General features: G+C 46.2%; 1 long non-coding RNA gene across 1 annotated transcript; it reads right to left on the bottom strand.

Annotated features, from left to right (window-relative positions):
* Positions 1–319: 319 nt before the first annotated feature.
* On the bottom strand, positions 320–1,693 carry LOC144100621 (uncharacterized). The gene is made up of 2 exons (XR_013307763.1): positions 1,631–1,693; positions 320–717 (listed from the first exon to the last, which is right to left on the bottom strand). It is a non-coding gene; the product is annotated as an uncharacterized LOC144100621 (long non-coding RNA).
* Between the last annotated feature and the right edge of the window lie 7,393 nt (positions 1,694–9,086).

Below are 9,086 nucleotides of genomic sequence, written 5' to 3'. Positions count from 1 at the left end.
AAAGGCTGGCCTGCATCATATGGGCGTCAGACTGGGCGCCGTCGTTGAGTAAGTAACAGATATTGATGGGCTTTCACTGCTAGGTATTTTTTAAGGTTGTGTCTTTTTTATGTACTTTTTGTAGGGCACATCATGTATTGCACATTGGCTGTGTTACTTTCGTTACAGCTCTAATTGTACGCCGGCGCGTAACTAGGAACAGACAGTTTTGCAAGTGAATCTGACTAGTGAGAAATATGTAGCGTGTGGCTATCATCCAAGAAAGCAAATGACAGGCAATCAGCCAGAAGGACATCGCCAGAGAAAGCGCTTTCTAAAATATTTGGCAAACAGCTCTTTATTATTTACAGCCTGGTACATTACCAAAGGGAGCATCAGATGACGTGCTTTGTACATTAATTGCTTCACTCGAAGGGCAGTGCTGAAACGGAAATGTTCCGTGGATGGTCGCCCAGTCTCGGCATTGTAGGGCTACCACCAGCCATGGCCTCCGTAGCCACCGCCACCGTAGCCGCCACCGCCTCCACCGCCACCTCCGTATCCTCCACCGTGACCATGAATCACAATGACTTTTCCGTATCCGCCGTGACCACCGTAGCCACCACCACCGCCGCCGTATCCACCGCCGCCTCCGTAGCCTCCACCACCGTAGCCTCCGTAGTGATGGCCCGCGCTCACTGCTGATATTGCCACGGCTACAACCAGCAGCAGCGCAACCTGTATTGATGAAAAGGGAAAAAAGAAAGATTTCTAAATCTGAGGTATGAAACCACATTTCTTCCTTAACACATCCCTGTCTCTGCGTTCCACACGCAGCGAAAAAAGTGCGCTTAACAGGGGCAAATCTTAAGCTACATTGTAGACTTGTCTGCATAACCACCCATTCACGCTGCACTCTAGTACGCAAGTGGCCATGAATATCAATGAGAGCAGTTCAGTGGGCCTTACTGTCTTTGTCGAAGAAGATATCAACTATAGGCGAACGCAGTTCCAACGTAACCAGGTGAATAAAACATTGGCCACCGTTTTTATGTAGGGCTTACGGGCTGACAACTCACAGTGTGATGACGCGCGTGCGCCCTGGAGGTTGCCTGAAGAACGAAGCTTAATGATGCCCAGCATGAGATGAATTTCTTCCCGTTGATGTGCACATGGAGCACAGTGTCACGTATAAGATACTTTCGTAGAAAATCAGAAACCTGGCACCTAGGAGGTCATAATACCGAAGCGGCAGTACACGAAAGTGGGAATTAAAGCGTGTGAAAAGTTCAAAACGAGAAACGAAAAGCGAGCGTATTTTCTTGTTTCTAAAGGAAGCAGTGCAAAGGGGCTACTTATGCTGCTATTTTTAAAATTTGTACGAGCGTGATGTTTCCAATCGCACGCGCACACACGCACTAAAGCATAATATTTCGTCGGTGGTATGATGCGCATTTTCTTTTTCTTTAAAACATGTTGCACACTTTAGAATGTATTGTTATAATGAATTAAATTGTTAATAATCTTCCCCCTAGTGTCAGAATTGGCAACATAACAAACTACTTAAGTGTCAAGCACCGCTCTAGAACAAATAGTTACAATCATATGACGGCTGGTAAAATCGGCATTTGGAAGAAATTTCAAACCTTACCAGTGTCTTCATTTCGGGCTGAGTCTGCCGCAGGTCTTCCTGGGAACTCCTGTAGAAAGTCAGTGCAAGGGACTGAACGTGAGCTTCCATGTGCGTCCGAACCTTTTATACAAAGCCTCCACCGCCAGAGGGGAAGCGTAACTAAACCAGAACACGTCCGACATATCGGCTCGAATGAGGCGCGAAAGGTTGGCGTCACAATGTGGACAAGTCCGTCCGCTGCTCTTGCAGCCGCAGCGATGCGGAACGAAGTATCGGCCTATTCGCTGAATCACATCGTGCTCTTTAGTGCGTGCCGGCGCAAACACAAAATCGCCGACACCAAAGAGCGCTGAGGCCGTGAATGGTTATTTGCGCTCCGAGTTCCTCCCTTCGTTCCATAGACGCGTCTCTGCAGAAACCTCGGTCGCTTGAGCTGGCCTTCTTATGGAGGACAGTGTTTGAGAAAGTGTGCGGAAGTGTCCTGGGTACTAGCCTGTTCTTTAAAAGTGCAAAAAGCTCTGGAGTGGTTGAGGCGGTAGTGACATAGTCGTCGTTCGCAGCTCTTTCTTTTGCGCGTTTAACAATGTGAAAGGAACTTGTTTGCAAAATTTTCGATTTTCATCTGTCTGTAGATGTTTCATTTACCTTTCACGTGCGCATGCGTGTCAACCGCGAGCCTTTTGGGTCACAACGAGGTTTTGTATGATCGCTGTCTGCACGTACTGAAGATCTGAGCACAGGTTGCCTGCTATCCTTTATTTCCGCTACCCCAGCTCAGGTGCTTCAGTATCGATGGCAGATGCCGGGGCTAGCAAAAATCTTTTCCTTCCTTTTTACTATTATTTTTAATAAAACCACTACCACCACCACAGGTTTTGAAGCTTGAAGTGTTTTTGTTCAAAATAACATGGTTGACCTTAATACAGGGCAACAATGTTTGAAAAAATGTTTAACGCAGTACGCGTAATGAGCATAACAATTATTATATAACCTCGCCTCTCCGCTGTGCTTGCCTTGGCTAGAAGTGAAATGAAATAAAACACAAATGTGCATTAAGCAATTTACCTTGCTAAGCAATATACAGGGAACAGATATCACAAAATGCACAATTTCGGAACAGCAAAAAAATGATGCCACGCAGTGCTTTCGGTGGCGGAACATGTGCCCGTCTCTTAATAGGTTAAGAAAAAGAGACCGATAAAAGTTAATTTGCTTTTAAAATTTTGGACCACTCACCTGGGCGGCCTCTTATAGTTCAGGACTACGGTGGCTTGTGATGTCTGGACCCGCCGGATTGTCTGACGGTGGTCCTCCGACAGTCCTCCGGTAGGAAAAAAACTATCGAGCATTTCGAATCATCATCGTGGCAGCAGCCTGGTGTCATTGCATATGCGGCTTTATCTGCTACTCCAGCGCTCTCAGCAAACCGCAGCACACGATAGCCTGGATGACAGCTATGAAACCCGGACGACGGCAATCGGCTGCTAAACCGCGTGATAACCTGGACGACCCCTAAATACGTAGGGCGACAATGATCGGCCAATTGAGAGTAGTGGCAGCGCTGTACGCAGAAGCAAAACAGTCTTCCCACAACTTCCAGGTTTGTGCACAATAGACCTTTTGTGTAGCAAATATTCTTCTTGCTTCCCATCCCTGTCACTGCTGCCCAGTGCCTTAGAAGAGCCTTTACTAGATTGCTATGAGGAACCGGCCGTGCCAAGGTGGCACTGCAATTGTTCCATTCGGTGTCTGAAAACTGCTTTTGTCAGCCACCTGACCCGCTGCAAACTCGAGAACACATTCTGCGCGATTAGATACCCGCGTTTGGCTGACAGCATTCATTGCCTAGCTTCTCCCGGCGTAGCCCAGACAGCTGACGCACGGCACGTGCGCCTTCGACAGAGCGCGGAGGCTCACGCCAATAAGCGCCGTAAGGTGGCGCGGAAAAGTACTAAGAGTACTACCCGAAACTGCTGGCTCTTCTCTCTAGGCAGTGTGTTATGACGCTGCAATCGGCACCGCAAACTTCAGCGCCAGTTCCCCATACCCTATGTTTGTGCATTAGCTTGGCTAAAGAAGTTGCTTAGCTGTTTCAATTCAATTCAATTTTATTCAACATCTTGAGGGTGTTTGAAGATTTAAAACAAGAAATGAATGCCGAAATGAAAAATCTTCAAGATGCGCCTAAGCCCAGCTTTCGAGAAGAATTGAGAAGCGTGAAAAAGTGAGATGGACAAACTGAAAGCATGAATTTCGAGACCAAGTCGTTTGACGAGAAAAACCAGCGGCTCGAAGTAAGGCCAAACGTGAGCAAAGAGCTCAGAGACCAAAATGAGATGCTTTAGCACAAACCTTTCAAGCTTCAGAAAGACCTGACTAGCCCAAACAGCGCTCCTTTAATTCGAACAATATTCGTCCAACAAAAGCCTAGAAGAAAAAGGTGTCGAGAAGCAGCCGTATGAAAATTTAGAACGGGTGCTTGAAAAAATTGCAGAAGCAACTGAGGAATCCATAAGAAGAAATGACATCGACGTGTGATACACGGTGCCCACAAAATAAGTAATCAAGAAAAACATGCAGTAGAACGGTGCGGGCTAGTTGGTTCATTGGAGAAAAAGGTGAGGCCTTCGCGAATAGGACAGGACAGGAGAACGAGGCAAGAAAACGACATCACAGGAAAAGATAACCGTTTAGTTCCAGCGTCGCTGGAAACGTGACAGAGTTCATCAGCTTTACTGAAAGAAACGACTGACAAATGCTACCCTAGACCTGTCCACAGATTCGGCCGCCTACATGAATGAGCACATGTGCCAATCTATGAAAAAAAAGCTGTTATGTTTGGCCATTCTCAGAAAATGAGAGCATGACTGGAACTTCGTTTGACAAGGAGCGGTTCTGTCTTCGCGAGGAGCACTGAATTACCTGCAATCGTTGCTGTGATCTGAGAAAACGATCTAGAGGAGATAAATAGCAAGGATTTATGGACGTAGGAGGTTTTCAGTAACGGTTATCACCTTTAATGTCACTCATGGGCAGGTGCTTTATTGTTTCCCAAGGAATTCCTAAACTTGTTGAATGTAAAAACACCGAGAAGTGTTATAAACTGCTGGATTTAAATGCTAGATCTGTCGAGTAGAAAAACGATGATAAATATGCATTACTGATGTCATGCGACTTCACCTTTGATGTTTGTATATTTACTGGACCTGGTGCAATCAAACCTCACATGAATTTGCACTCCGTGATTCTCAACACTTATATTTGAATCATAAAGAGAAGAGGAGGGGGCGTGTCTACACAGGCCTCGTTATCCTAGTTTTAAATGATAAATGACTATAGCATTATTACCTAAGATTACGAAATACTTTGCGCTAAAAATGGCGACAATCTCTTGGCCATATTACACCGGGTTTTGACCGTTTTCTCTTTTACGTTTTCTCTCTTCTCTTCAGAGAAAGAATTGGCCAAATTCATTGGGCTGATATTGGTGAGATTTTATTTGTTAACACCTCATGTCCTAAAGAGATATCCAGGCTACATGTTATAGTTTGATTTCTTTCCTGATATAATTTTCCACGAATCTGAAAGAAACTCAAAAGCCGTGGATTACTCGAGCTTTAATTAGCTAGATAGACCTGAAGAACAAGATGTACTAACAGTTAAACACGTGGTTTGAATAGGCGGCTAGAATATAAAGAATTTCGTAACAAACGGAACAACTAAAGAGAGAAGTGCGAAAGTGACCATTGTCACCGAATGTTTTCATGGGGATTGTCTCTAGAAGAGTGATGAAGTATGGAAGAATTTAGCGAACAACCAGATACGAGAAAGAGTACCATTCTCATTGATCCCCTTGTCATAGACAGGGAATTCACGCATGGATCAGAGCTTGCAGACCGTTTTAACGACTTTTTCTTTAAAGTAGGAATTGGCCAGTGTTATAATAGATCCGCCACTCACATTCAAGTATTATCTTTCAGAACCTTGAACGCATCTGTTAAGCGCGCGAACTGGAGATGACGAAGTGAAGCTAGATTCATTTCTCACATTCGCTAATCTACACAAACAGGACTACGCTTGCCTTCATCGCCCTTAACCCCCATGAAAAAGTTTTCCTCATTCATTAACTGTGGCCGTCAACGAATTGCTCACACACATCCAAGCACATTTAACGACTTCACAAAACAACACACTGCCGTAGTGCAACTAAGCAACAACAATATTTCAGGAATATTTCTGTAAACATCTTCTCTGAAAGGATTGTAACGCAGTGCTCCTATTGAATTTTTTTAGTTGCTGATGTTTTCATTGCGAACCAGCGTGTAATATTGAAATTGGTTTTTGGGGAAACGAAATGGCGCAGTATCTGTCTCACATATCGGCGGACACCTGAACAGCGCTGTAAGGGAAGTTATAAATCAGGGAGTGAAAGAAGAAAGGAAGGAAGAGGTAGCGTAGTGGAGGGCACCGGAATAATTTCGACCCCCTGGGGATCTTTAACATGCATTGACATCGCAGAGCACACGGGCGCCTTAGCGTTTCGCCTCCATCGAAACACAGCCGCCGCGGTCGGGTCGTGTAATATTTATAACCGATTGTTGAATAACAATTATCAAATAAAATTTTTTAACTAACCTTGTCACGATTGCCTGCGCGGCCACAGCCTTGTCAAGATGCTGCTGGGCAGGTTTTCCTTCCGCCCCTTTTTTCGTCATGTATCGCTTCCTTGGTGAAAATAAAATATCTTGATTAATTATTAGATTGGTTTATTGATTATTATTTAATTCATTCATTCACTGATTCATTGATTTACTGTCAGGGCTGCCTTCCACTGCTCGCATAATGACAGTGACGTTTTCAGTTGGGATGGTTTCCTCACGTAACTCCAGGAAATATGAAATAGCGAGGGATTGCCACCGCACCAGGGACAAGAGGGGGGGGGGGTATCTGGAAGGCTCGGTGAGGCTGTACCTACAGGTCAAGAAAGGTATTGTTGTGGATCCGCCTCCAGAATATTGTTTCTTGGATGGTGAGTTGAATATGGGTAGGAGAGCGTTTCTAACGATTTTTTCTAATGGTTTCTAACCTTTCACCATAGTTCGGGTGTATACGGGTGTGTATAGGTAAGGATCCGCTCGGTTTGTTAGCTCGCAAGCTAGATCTTTTGCCACCTCATTGCCTTCAAGGCCTCCATAGCCCGAAGTCAACGTAATGCTATTGAAGCAGTTTAAAGTGGGTGAGAGGCCCTGCGGTATGAGCAGGGTGTGTTAAGAAAATAGATGGAAACAGACGCGCAGTCTGCTTGTATTAGACCAGGACCTAGCGTTCAAAAGTTGCTTTGATCTTTACTGGATGATTTGAAGTGGGCGATGAGGAAAACGTCGAGAAGTGCGAAATGAGGCCTTGAATGTTCAGCGTCGAGCGAACGTTCTCTGCCGCTAGATGTAGTCAACTACGCAGCTAGTTTCTTATGCATAAGAAGGCGGGAACGGTTCTGGCGCAGTTATTGCACGCAGTGAACCGAAAAATGAATGTTTCGCAAGAAACTAATGCTGCGTTGCAACACACTTAGGAAGCGCTATAGGCCCCTGCTCACTGCAAAAGTGAAAGTTATCCTTCACTCTACCGATCGAACGGTGGACAGTAATTTGTACACCAGCTCGAGGGGATGCGTTTCGAAGCCGTTTATTATCGCCGAGGCCGGCAGGTTATCACGCACATCTTTGGTTTCTAATGTAGCTCCAGGGCAGCAAATTATGAGACACTAAAGGACATGCTCTGACTGTAAGGCAAGCAGCACAATTCAAGAACTGGAGTCATATTAAGGAAAACTTCGACGCCAAACTACAAAATGCTCCTTAAAGCGCTGACTGAAAAATGGACTACATGTCATAAAAATAAAGAAATAAATATATCAGTTTTGGTCTAAAAATTTTTTTACACATTTTGCGCGACGAAATCCGAGCACCATGCTGTGACATTCCTTGTGTGCTGCGAGGTTCCGCGTTCCACGGCGCGGCGTAGACGGAGACCCAGATGACAGCGGCATCATCAATTACCCAGCCATGCACTTTGAGTGACGACCAGAACGAAGGGACCCGCCGCCGTGACAGCGGCATCATCAATTACCCAGCCATGCTCTTTGAGTGACGACCAGAACAACCGGATCCGCCGCCGCCGCCGCGGGGAAACAGGCTTTATCCTCCCCAATTTGCGTGGCCGTTCCAGGTGCGGCCCTCCCGGGCACATTCCAGGACAAGGGAGCTGTCAGCGGGCCAGAGCGCGCCGTACCACAGCCGACGCTATGCGCTACCGCGAAGACAACATTCTTTCCCTCCTTCCCCTTTCGACGTGGGCTATCGCCGGGAAGGCACCCACAGCTTCCCGCCGTGCCTCGTGAACAAAAGCGCATTCCCAGAAGGGCCGTGACGGACACCTGTCATGGCGGACAGGCAGTACTCGCCAAGAATGTGGAAAGACAGGCGCTAGTGAATTAGCTCCGAAGAGAGAGCCTGTGTATACTCTCACTTGAGAGAGAGTGGTGGCGTTTTTGTTGTTTATTTAGTTTGTATTGTTAACAGACTCTGGGTTCGAGGCTAAGCCCAACCCAAGGGGTTGTCCCCATCTCGCATGTTATTTTGGATTGGAGAATTGATGCTTTGGGCGGGCCACTGGAAATGACCGCCCTTAGTCCTTTGTTAATCAAGTGCTTAAAAGCACATGTAAACGGATGCAGTCCAGTCTGAGCTGGGGCTCCATGCTTAGCATGTAATGTGATGCTACTTAGGCACTAACCTGCCCGGTCGATGAGTAAAGTAGTGCAAAGTTTGTTCTTTTGTAAATTCAGTTCTGCTTTTTCCAGTTTAACTCTCTGTATATGTATGTTGTAAAATTATGCTCTGCTGTCATCATCTACAAGCTCGCCTCCTGTTCATCTTCCAAGCCGAACGACACTAGAGGAAGGGTTTGTGAACCATCCTCGAAGAAACGGACGACTATTGAAATTCTACTGCAAGGACGCTCAGGACGACATCGTTCGCCAAGAGGGCCTTCAGTGCCGAAGCCCGACGGCGTGCAGCTTCTGCCAGCAACCGCTCGAGCCCAACTCCGGAGCCACTCCATCGCCCCCATGAAGTCGTCGGCACGTAAGCTCGGACGCCCCAGCCTCTGATGTATAATCTTAATCATGTGCAATTATTGAATATATCTGTTTGTTTAAACTGAGCCATACGGTGTCTCTTTGCCTCTCCGTCCCGTGTGGACCTGCGCATTATGGGGGTCATCACACTGGTGTCAGAAGTGGGGTCTCAAAAGCAAATGTCCTCTGAATGCTGCGACATTCATGACTTCAAAATTGTAATCAAAAGGGAATCACGGGACTGATTGTGGGACTTTTACCCCCATTTGAGAGGCTTGAGGCACCGGAGGGCCTGAAAAAAAAAATGTCTTTATCTGAGGGAGCTCCCACTCCACA

This window comes from Amblyomma americanum, chromosome 8 (assembly GCF_052857255.1).
Source record: "Amblyomma americanum isolate KBUSLIRL-KWMA chromosome 8, ASM5285725v1, whole genome shotgun sequence".
In the NCBI taxonomy this organism is placed as follows: Eukaryota; Metazoa; Arthropoda; class Arachnida; order Ixodida; family Ixodidae; genus Amblyomma; species Amblyomma americanum.
This window is presented reverse-complemented; position numbering and strand designations above follow the sequence as displayed.